This window comes from Chelon labrosus, assembly GCF_963514085.1.
Source record: "Chelon labrosus genome assembly, chromosome: 23".
Lineage (NCBI taxonomy): Eukaryota > Metazoa > Chordata > Actinopteri > Mugiliformes > Mugilidae > Chelon > Chelon labrosus.
In genome coordinates this window covers 11,203,484-11,213,067 of record NC_140356.1, presented here as the reverse complement: position 1 = coordinate 11,213,067, position 9,584 = coordinate 11,203,484, and positions in this window count along the sequence as shown.

Genomic DNA, 9,584 nt, shown 5'->3' with positions numbered 1-9,584 from the left:
CCCTGCCATGCATAGTTCCATGAGATGTCCACAACATAGCAACAAGGCGACTCTCATGAACAATCGGGCACGGGACGCAGGCTCAGTACTGATCGCCTTGTAGCCGGCCGCCTCTGATGAGGGGGTATAGTGTCAAACTGAGTCCCAAAATTCAACCAAACCCCCAAGCTTCTTCACCTACTGTAGTCTGGGTCACATTTCAGATGTCACTGAGTTGATAACGGCTCCACTAAACTGTGATTTTTTCACTTTCACGTGGTTTCATTTCCCTAAAGGTTTCAATATCTTCAATATCTAAATCCCCAAACTGAAAACACATCTGTGCATCACATTTATCTGTCTGTTTTTACAAAACTGCACATAAGAGTAGTTCAAACTCGCTCCACCTACTGCAGCTACGATGCTAATGTGCTAAAAATAAACCAGTGCTTTAATACATCATCCTTGCTGACATGTATGTACTAAAAAGGTTTTTTTCAACCAGGATCGTTACTTGTGAGGAAGTATTTTTACACTGCTGCATACCTGAATACCTCTTCCACCACCGGAAAAAATGAACTCAAAATAGTTAATGTGACAGGGCTGAGGTCGTACGCCTGACCAATGAGGCTAGCATATTCAGGGATATGTGACCGCTGTGATTAAACACACGCACACCCACAACCTTTGAGTAAGTATGTCCAGTGGCTCGGTCAATAATTCAAGAGACTCTCAGGACTAAATGAAATGAGCATATTACCTCTCAAGCGCTTTGAGTACTGTAAATGGACCCACTCTCGCTGCTGGAGACACCGCATGCTGCGGCCTAGTGGGAAAATGCAAGGGTCAGAACGCACATTCAGACTCTGCAAACGTGGAATAAATTTAGAAATTTGGAGGCTTGTGCACGTGCACCTTCCACACAGATTTTTTACACATCACCTGCAGTCAGGCTTCATCCTTTGTATTCCTCTGTGTGCGCGCGTGTGTGTGTGTGCATGTGTCCAAGAAAAACATATGTCGATTGTGGGAGAGGCAGAGTGAGGGGAGCGTGATTTGGCACACACAGTGGACATCTAGCTGGTGACCTTCTACATCAAATAGGTGACTGGAGCCAATTCCAGTCAGGGGGAGCACACAAACACAAGCGCCTTCGCAACACTCTACACACACACATCGCACGCGGCGAAGTTTCACCGGGGGGGAGAGAGCGCAGAAGATTGAGTCGCTCATGCCAGCATCTTCATCTGACCTTGACGTGACTTGAAAGAAAAAAAAGTTCAACATGTCTCGGTTAATTTGGATGCAGTGGATGTTTAATAATCCCTGTGGCGAAAGGGAGTAAAATAATAAATGTGAGTGATTTGCTCAAAGGCAGTCGATGAAGGAGAGGAAAAGATTCCTCGTTCATTTTTAGCATCTTCTCTGCAGACTGCACGTGTCCAACGAGTCATGCATGGGCACGTTTTAATTAAACGTTAAGATTCTTCTGTTTGTCTGTTGAGCAGCAGACAAAGCTAATCGCACAGTAAACGCTCGGCGTCTGTCAGGCCTCGCAAGTTCAATATTCCACATCACGCCGCGTGCGTGACCTTGAGAACGCCGCCACAGCAACTTGTGGTACCGTTTTTAATCAGCCGGAAGGCACGGGGCAACACTTCACATGTAATTATCATGTCTATTGTGCACGCGGTCCGCGGAGACCCTGTAAGTCGGCGTGTGTGGGTGGAGATAAAGAGGAGAGGTTCTCTCGCAGAGGTAGTCATGCATGGAAGCGCTCAATGGCTCAGACACGGAGGGGTATCAAAGGGCACACGGCAGGCCAGCGCACACATGGAACACAAATAAGGGAGCAAGTGCACAGCAGGACGCTCACGCTTGCAGTGAAGAGTCTTGAGTTTAGTAGGGCATGAAGTTGTTCAAGGAAGAACGTGCAGGGCCATGAAGATTTCATGGATTTCACTGTGGGTTGTGTGCAGAATAAATTATACAAACACACACGCGCACAGGCACCCCGCGACTTATGTTCGCACATGCTAAACAAAACCGACATAGACACGAGCCCACGAGCGCAAGACACTTGATGAATTATGGAAGCGTTCAGTTTGATTCAATTTGATCGAAGTTCAGACGTTCCAGAGAGTAAACACTTTCATTCTTACACGCCCGTATGAATTATTCACACCACAGCCTCGCCGTGGTTTGGTCTGCAAAAGTTATTCTTCCAAATAAATCAGAAGAAGGGTGGAACTTTTTATTAGCCTGTTAGCCTTCAGCTGCAATTATCAAACTGTAAAAATTGTCTTCATAAAGTACGGCCAGAGGAGGGCTGAGTATTTCACTGACATTGCAAGAGAAAGAAAAAAAAAATATCCAGCATGCAACGTATATTTATGTTTCTACTCTACTCACAATCGTAAATTCTACTTGCAATTTCATAATGTAGGTTTTTATCACGCTTACATACTCCCTCTTGTTCCGGGAGCTTAGTCATTGTGGCGCTTTAACCTTCACCCTCCCTTCATGATGAAGAGTATTAACTTCACAAGGTGTCAGCACATCACAGAGGAGGAGACGATTTCTGCAAAGCTGTGGTCAGGGTAAAATCGCAGATGCACTTGCTGCCATCTGGTGGTTTTGCACGGAATAGCACCAACACAGGCAAAATTTAAAAAAGTTCTCAGTATAGTAAGGTAAAGGAATAAACTTAAATATGGCCACCTTTTGTTTTAAACTGCTGTAAAAATCACTGATTCTATAAATGAATTGAAATGCATATACTATATTCTTATATCTAGTACTTTGACTGTATTTTCTTCTTCTTGGCCTTACCTTACCTTCAGTTTTCTTTTGAGCCCACTCCTTACATCTTCCTCTTCTATTTATCTCCCAGAATGACTCTTTCTGGGACTCTCCATCTTTCTCCATTCTGCCTCTTACCTTTGTGATTTGAGGAAAGAGTGACTGAGAACGTAATTAATCTTCCATTAGGTGGAGATCTCATTATGCATTCATAGAGATTCTTGTGCGTGGATAAAAAAAAGAAGAAGGGAGAAATTAGGTAGACATGGAGGAAGGTATAAAGTCTCCCAACACTCAACAAGACACACACACACTGCACCAAAAGCGAAGGAAGCGCCCTCTCACAGCAGTGAGCTGCAGGACAGCCATTGTTTACATTAGCTAAAGCTAACTCTGCTATATGATTGGCAGGAAATGGTCCTCTCAGAGACGCAATTACAGTAAATTGTCTGTTCTCACTGCTACTGATCCTGATGTGCCGTAAGTGGTTGAATGGGTCTCACAGGGAGGCCAGACGCAGCAGTTGACTCCTTGACCTGATATATAATCAACTGACACATTTACAGCCACACCATAGACAAGGAACACAAGGATAGATAGATAGATAGATAGATAGATAGATAGATAGATAGATAGATGGAGACACAGTCAGACAGATGACTGATAGATAAACAGACAGATGGATGGAGAGACAGACGGACAGACTTATGGACAGACAGATGGATAGACGGAGCCTCCTGTCTGTGCATTTCTATCCCGCGTTGATCTGCTCCTCAGCTAGACCGGCCGCAGATGCAGCCAGAAATAGACTATAGGCAACTTGCAAGCTTGGCAACCCACTGCGAAGACGAATGACACGCTCACAGGTTCTGTCCCACTTCTCCGCCACGCTGGGAGACGTCGCCGCCACGCGGACTTCTTTGAATGATAAGGCAAGAGCGGATGAATGCACGAAAGCCGATCGTAATCCGTCTTCAGACGGTGCTGACTTGACATTTTTACCTAGCCAGAACAGAAATACAACAAGAAGTTATCAGCGTCAAACCTTGTGGCTTATTCACTCAAAGATTTGAACTGCACGTGTTTTAACAAGGACTCGTCTGCTTCTTGCTGAGGCCAGAAACACATCCATCACCTCTTATACAATAAAGCAGCCACTCCTTGCCTCCTGGCAGTTTGTATCTGTGCACTCTAAACAGATGGTGAACAGCATTTCTCCCCTGAAATTTCCTTGATGCAGGAAACTGGATAACCAACATTACCCTCCTGGTCCACTTGGTGGAGTTGTGGAGCTTGAAGCTGCAGCTCAATGTGGAAATCAGGTGAATGCTTTGGAGTGAGTGACTGATAGATGTACGCTTTTATATTTAATGTCAAACAGAATGGAGTCAAAAAGTAGAAGTAGACTCTACTCCCTTAGTCTGAATCTTTCTTTTACTTGTGTTCTTAAGAGTGTTTTTTTTTTTATGTGCAACTAAGCTACTGTGACCAAGCAATTTCCCTTGTGGATCAATAAAGTTTATCAAAGTCTGCCTGACTGACATGTGTTGACATTTGCATGGTCAACTTTTAAAAAAGTCTGCTTCAACAAGACCAACCATACAGACCTGAAAAAAGAAAATTACACCTTTCACGGAGGTAAGAGATCGACCGCTGACAGGCATTACTGCGTGTCAGGAGGGTGAGGTGTGCGGCTGACGGCTTCTGAGAGTCTGTTGTGTTGAGAGTAGAAAGAAATGGGCTGAGCGCAGAGTCCTGGTAATGACGGTGGCTTTGGTGGCTGACAGTGTGTTATCAACAGTCGCTGCTTGAGGTGCGCTAAAGGAAACCGCCGAGAACTCTGAAGTGCTTTAAGGAGCTTAATCATCTGATGCCACTGGATGGCACTGAAAGCAGAGTACAAATCAATGGAAAGTGGTGTGTTATAGAGAGTGGCTAAGTGTTGTATAAGTGAATGCAGGAGACAAGCTTTTGTTCTCCGAGGGTTTTCAGGTGGTCTAATTATGTTTAAAGCCTCTTTCAGTCAGATGATGATTTGTTTTCCAGAGCCATTATTGTTATAACTTCTCTTACGTTTCAGGTGAACTTTTTATGTGCACTGTCGTAGCTAATTGTTAATTTTAACATACAGCTAAACAACTGTATCAGTCATGCATTACTGTCATCTGGGTAAAGAGAGAGAGATATGGAACTATATTCTTGGGGTAAAAGTTTTTTTTTTTTACACCCATTTTGTCATTAGTCTGCACACAATTAACTGAATAGTACGGAGGCCTAGAAGGGACATAAAAATTAAAAAACATCCAAAATATTTTTCCATCCATATTGTTGTGTAGATTTACATATATTTCTAGTTCTATTTCTTGTAGATTTGTACATATGCAAATACTGTTTGCATATTTGCATAAACAGTTTTATTTATTTCTGAAAAAAAAAAAAAATTTGTATTTTATGTATTTTATTATTTTTATATTTATTTTTTATTTTATTTAAGTTTAAAAAAAAAAAAACTGTCTCACACCTATTTTTAATTTTACCAGTGGTTTTCAAGAGTGTTTTTTTTTTTTTGGTATTTTATTTATTTCATTATTTTTATATATTTTTTTATTTTATTTAAGTATAGTTTTTTTTATTGTATTTTATTTATTTCATTATTTTTATATTTTTTTAATGTTTTTTTAAGTTTAATTTTGTTTTGTTTTTTAACTGTCTCACCTTTTTTTTTTTTTATTAGGTTTGTTACTGTATTTTATTTATTTCATTATTTTTATATTTATTTTTTTATTTTATTTAATTTTTTTTTTAACTGTCTCACACCTATTTTTATTTTTACTATCAATTTTCAGTTTTTTTTTTTTTTTTACTGAGCTACTGTGACAAAGCAATTAATAATTGTAATTTAAAAAAAAACTAAAAAAAAACTTTGTTACAGAAGATGGATGGATGAATGAATGAATGAATGAAGGAATGAATGTTTAAGTCTTGCATGTGCATGTTAAGCTCTGGCTCTGTCTAATATCTGCATTGCAAGCTATACCTTTTAAGTGTGCCCAGTGCGCTGCAACAGAAAGAGTTCACTGAAGGACTGATTATTACTTTTTGTCTGTGCATGCAACCACGTCAACAGATATATGTGTGGCTATATGCATGCTAACTGTCTATGTCTGTGGTTTTATTTTTCCTGCACTCTGCCGTCCCCTGATTCCATTCCTGTGTGAATTCCAATAATGTCTCTCCACTGAAGTTTTTCCAGAGTTGACATTTCATGGACCTCAGGTCAGCAAGTCACAGAGACACACACCTGGTGCTCTTCATTTATCTCTCCACCCTGCCTGCTCTGTCACCTGCAGGAGCACCAAAACACCGAAGGAGCACAGCCCAGTTTCTTTAACGGTTCAATTAAACGCTCGTAGCTGAGACTGTGTGCTCAGGCAGACGGGGAAAGAACTGTTTTCTTGAAGACCTTTCACCACTCATCCAATCAGGGTTTTATTTGGAGCATCTGTGGGTAGTGCACATTTGAAACTTTCCATAACTTGGGTCTGTTAACAACCCAATGCTCAGTTTTTTGGATAAGAGTTGTTTCAGTTAGTTATTTGACGCTATAGAACCAGGATGTGACGTAATGGCGACTACCAGTTGCCATGCCAACCGCTCCGTAAAGCGGTCCCATGAGAATGTGAGAGTTGTCAAATTAAAAAATAAGTACAGTGTATAATCCAACATTTCCTTTTAACTGGTGGAGGTAGAGCAGAGCGCATTATTAATTAAACAAAAATGCGAGTGAGTCTGGCAGAAGTGTGGGCGGGTTATCGATATCGTGGCTCCGTGTGGCTCCACTCTCGGACCGTACTGCGCAGACTCCGGATCCAAATTCACAAGATGGTGCCGCCCGTATCCCCGGGATAATAGCATCAGTTTGGCCAATGCAAGGAAGTGGCGACACGTAGTCCATATTTATATACAGTCTATGTACTGTGACTGTGATATAAGTAGCTGACAGATTATGCCTCAGCATTCCTAAAACGGCTGTCTGATATTGTCACCTATAGTGGCAAGTCTCTGTATGGAAGATGTAGAAAGCAGAATCCTGAACTCTTTTACAGGAGACACCCCCGCCCACTGGTTTAGGTACATGGATGACACCTGGGTGAAAATCAAACCGTAGGAGATGGAAGCTTTCATGCCACACATCAATGCAGTGGCAGCCTTTTCACACCGTGTAAGGCATGTTGAGGAAGTCAGAAGCCTCGACATTGAAGTGCGAAGAAAACCCCTCACACAGAGATCAACGTGTAATATTTGATTTGACCCTCTGGAACACAAGCAGGTTGTCGTCACAACCCTGCACGACAGCATCGAGCGCAGACTGTACACACAAGGACAGAAGGTAGGGACAGGGAACAGAAACACATGAAACAGCACGTGAATATCCAAACCGGGGGTTTCGTCTAGAACACAAAAGGACTCCAAGAAGAGACAGAGAGGAAGACAACAACAAAAGAAGAACACTGGAGTATCAGAGAAACTCAGGAGGATTTTCAACACTCACTGCATCCATGTGCACTTCAAGCCCAGTAACACACTGAGGCAGAAACATGTGCATCCCAAAGACAAAACACTGCATGGACACTGCTGGGGGAATGTCCTCTTTCCCTTAAACCATCTGTATGTAGTTCCTCATCAGGTCAGCAGGTGTCACTGTGTTACAGAAAGAAGGAAAGGGATCAAGGCAGGATGTGCATGACTACTGTACATAGTTTCAGCAAATTGGTGATGTTTTTGTTTTTTTTCTTTGAATCATTGCAAAATTTTCACTTATCTAAAAAGAAGCAGAGAAGAGAGTATTTATATGTAGAATCAAAAAAAAGCTAACAGAACAGGAGGCTCAGCGTGGCCTTGTTTGCCAAAGAGCTGCTCCTCATCACTTGTGCACACAAACATGCATGCATGCTGTTTTCTTAAGTAGGCCGTCTTTGTGCATGTCTTGTGGTCAGGCATAATGTGTTTGTTCATGCCTTAAACATGGCTGTGTGTCAGCACGCATGCACATCTCTGTGTGTCGGTGTGTGCAGTCGGTGCTGACTCCACAGCTCGTTACAGACCTCCAGGGAGTCCTGTGGCCTCCAACAACTGAGGGAGCTGAAGGAGAAGTCCCTGACCCAAGCACGAAGGAAGACTACGGGGTGGAGGGGCTGACCCCGTCCAGGTCCCGCTGGGTAAAATGTCTCCTGCCAGTCAGCCTCTAACTGCTGACCGTGCATTTCGAGGGACAGTTTGCATACATTTTGAACACCGCTCTCACACTGCAGCTTCACCGCCTTTGTTTCAACTTAACATGAACAGGTTTTCAGTGTGTCCCAAGTAGCTGCACTTATGTGAAATTAGGTTTTGCCTGTGAGATCAAATGAGTAATAAAAAATAATACGTCCCTCTGCACCCCCACTGGCCATGCAGTGGGAATGCAAGTGTCTTTGGCTGGTGCATGGTTTTATTAACCTAATTCGGGTGAGACACAGTGCCTTCTGCAGCTGAAGATAGTGGAGTTGTCTTCCAGCCATGCCTTTTATCCACACTTTCTCAGGTGCCTGATTAGAGTGATTTAGACCATGCACCAATCAAAGACACATGTGCTGCCACTGTAAGGCCTGCAGTGATTCTTAAGGGACTTTCCGTCAAACACATGTACAGCTGATGGCAGAATATTGTTCAATATAATTAGTTTGATCGTCTACCCCCGTAACGTCTGTAATGTTTGTGATTGGTCCTTTCTTTTCTCAGGATTTTGATTTGCTTGGTGCACCAAAAACTGGCTTTAGGAAAAGATCCGGGTTTGAGTCAAAGTACACTTTCAAATATGCGGTGTAGGCTTGACTGTGATCTTTTTCGAAGTTGTTCTCTGTCTCATAAAGAATCACTTGACAATTTTGAATGATAAATCCCGTGAGACTGGACTTCAGCCGGGAAAGAGGATGTTTTTATTTGTGCTAAATAGTAAGTTGTGGTTGTAACGAGTACACAACGAAGCAGATAAGTTTTTACGCCAGAACACTTTTAGGATTTCAACTGAAGCATATAATTTGCTTTCATTCTCAGTGTCAAAGTTTATTAATTTTTTATCTACACCTTTAGATAAGATAACGTGATCTGTAAATCCGTAACGCAAAATTCCAACATATGTTTTTTCGGGTTTGAGCTCGGCCTGAGGGGGGTGGTGATGATGACGATGAAGGAGTCAGGTTCAAGAAGGTCGCTCGAGCTCTGAGGCAACTTAGCGAGTGAGTTGAAACCCTGGATTTCCAAAGTGCAGACAGCGATAAGAGAAGCAGACACGCTTGAGAGGGACATTTCTGCTTTGAGCCATTTGGGACGTGAAGTGATTTTTGTACATTCTATCTAAAGGCTATTCATTTGCACTGGCACACACACGGATGTCCTTGGGTGAAGGCTTTACAAGGTTTGAAGATTTAAATAGTCACAAAGGCTGTATTGCATCAGTTTGAGGTGTGGGAGAAACCCGCAGGGGCCGTAAACTAGGATGTAAATGAGCTACTTGACAATGCAAAGACTAATATAGTCTGAACTACGGGAAGTTGTGTGATTTGTGTGTGAAAGTGGTTTGTTTGTGTAATGCCTGTGGCTGCCAGGAAAATAGTGTGTGGGATTCAGATTGCATGATGTACAGTAATTGTGTTTCATCCGAGTGTCAGCCTTCATCGTGTTGTTGGAGAAATGAGGACAACAACGCAGATATTAAAGTCGGGATGAAACGACATCATGGCTCAGAGCTCACAGATGATAAA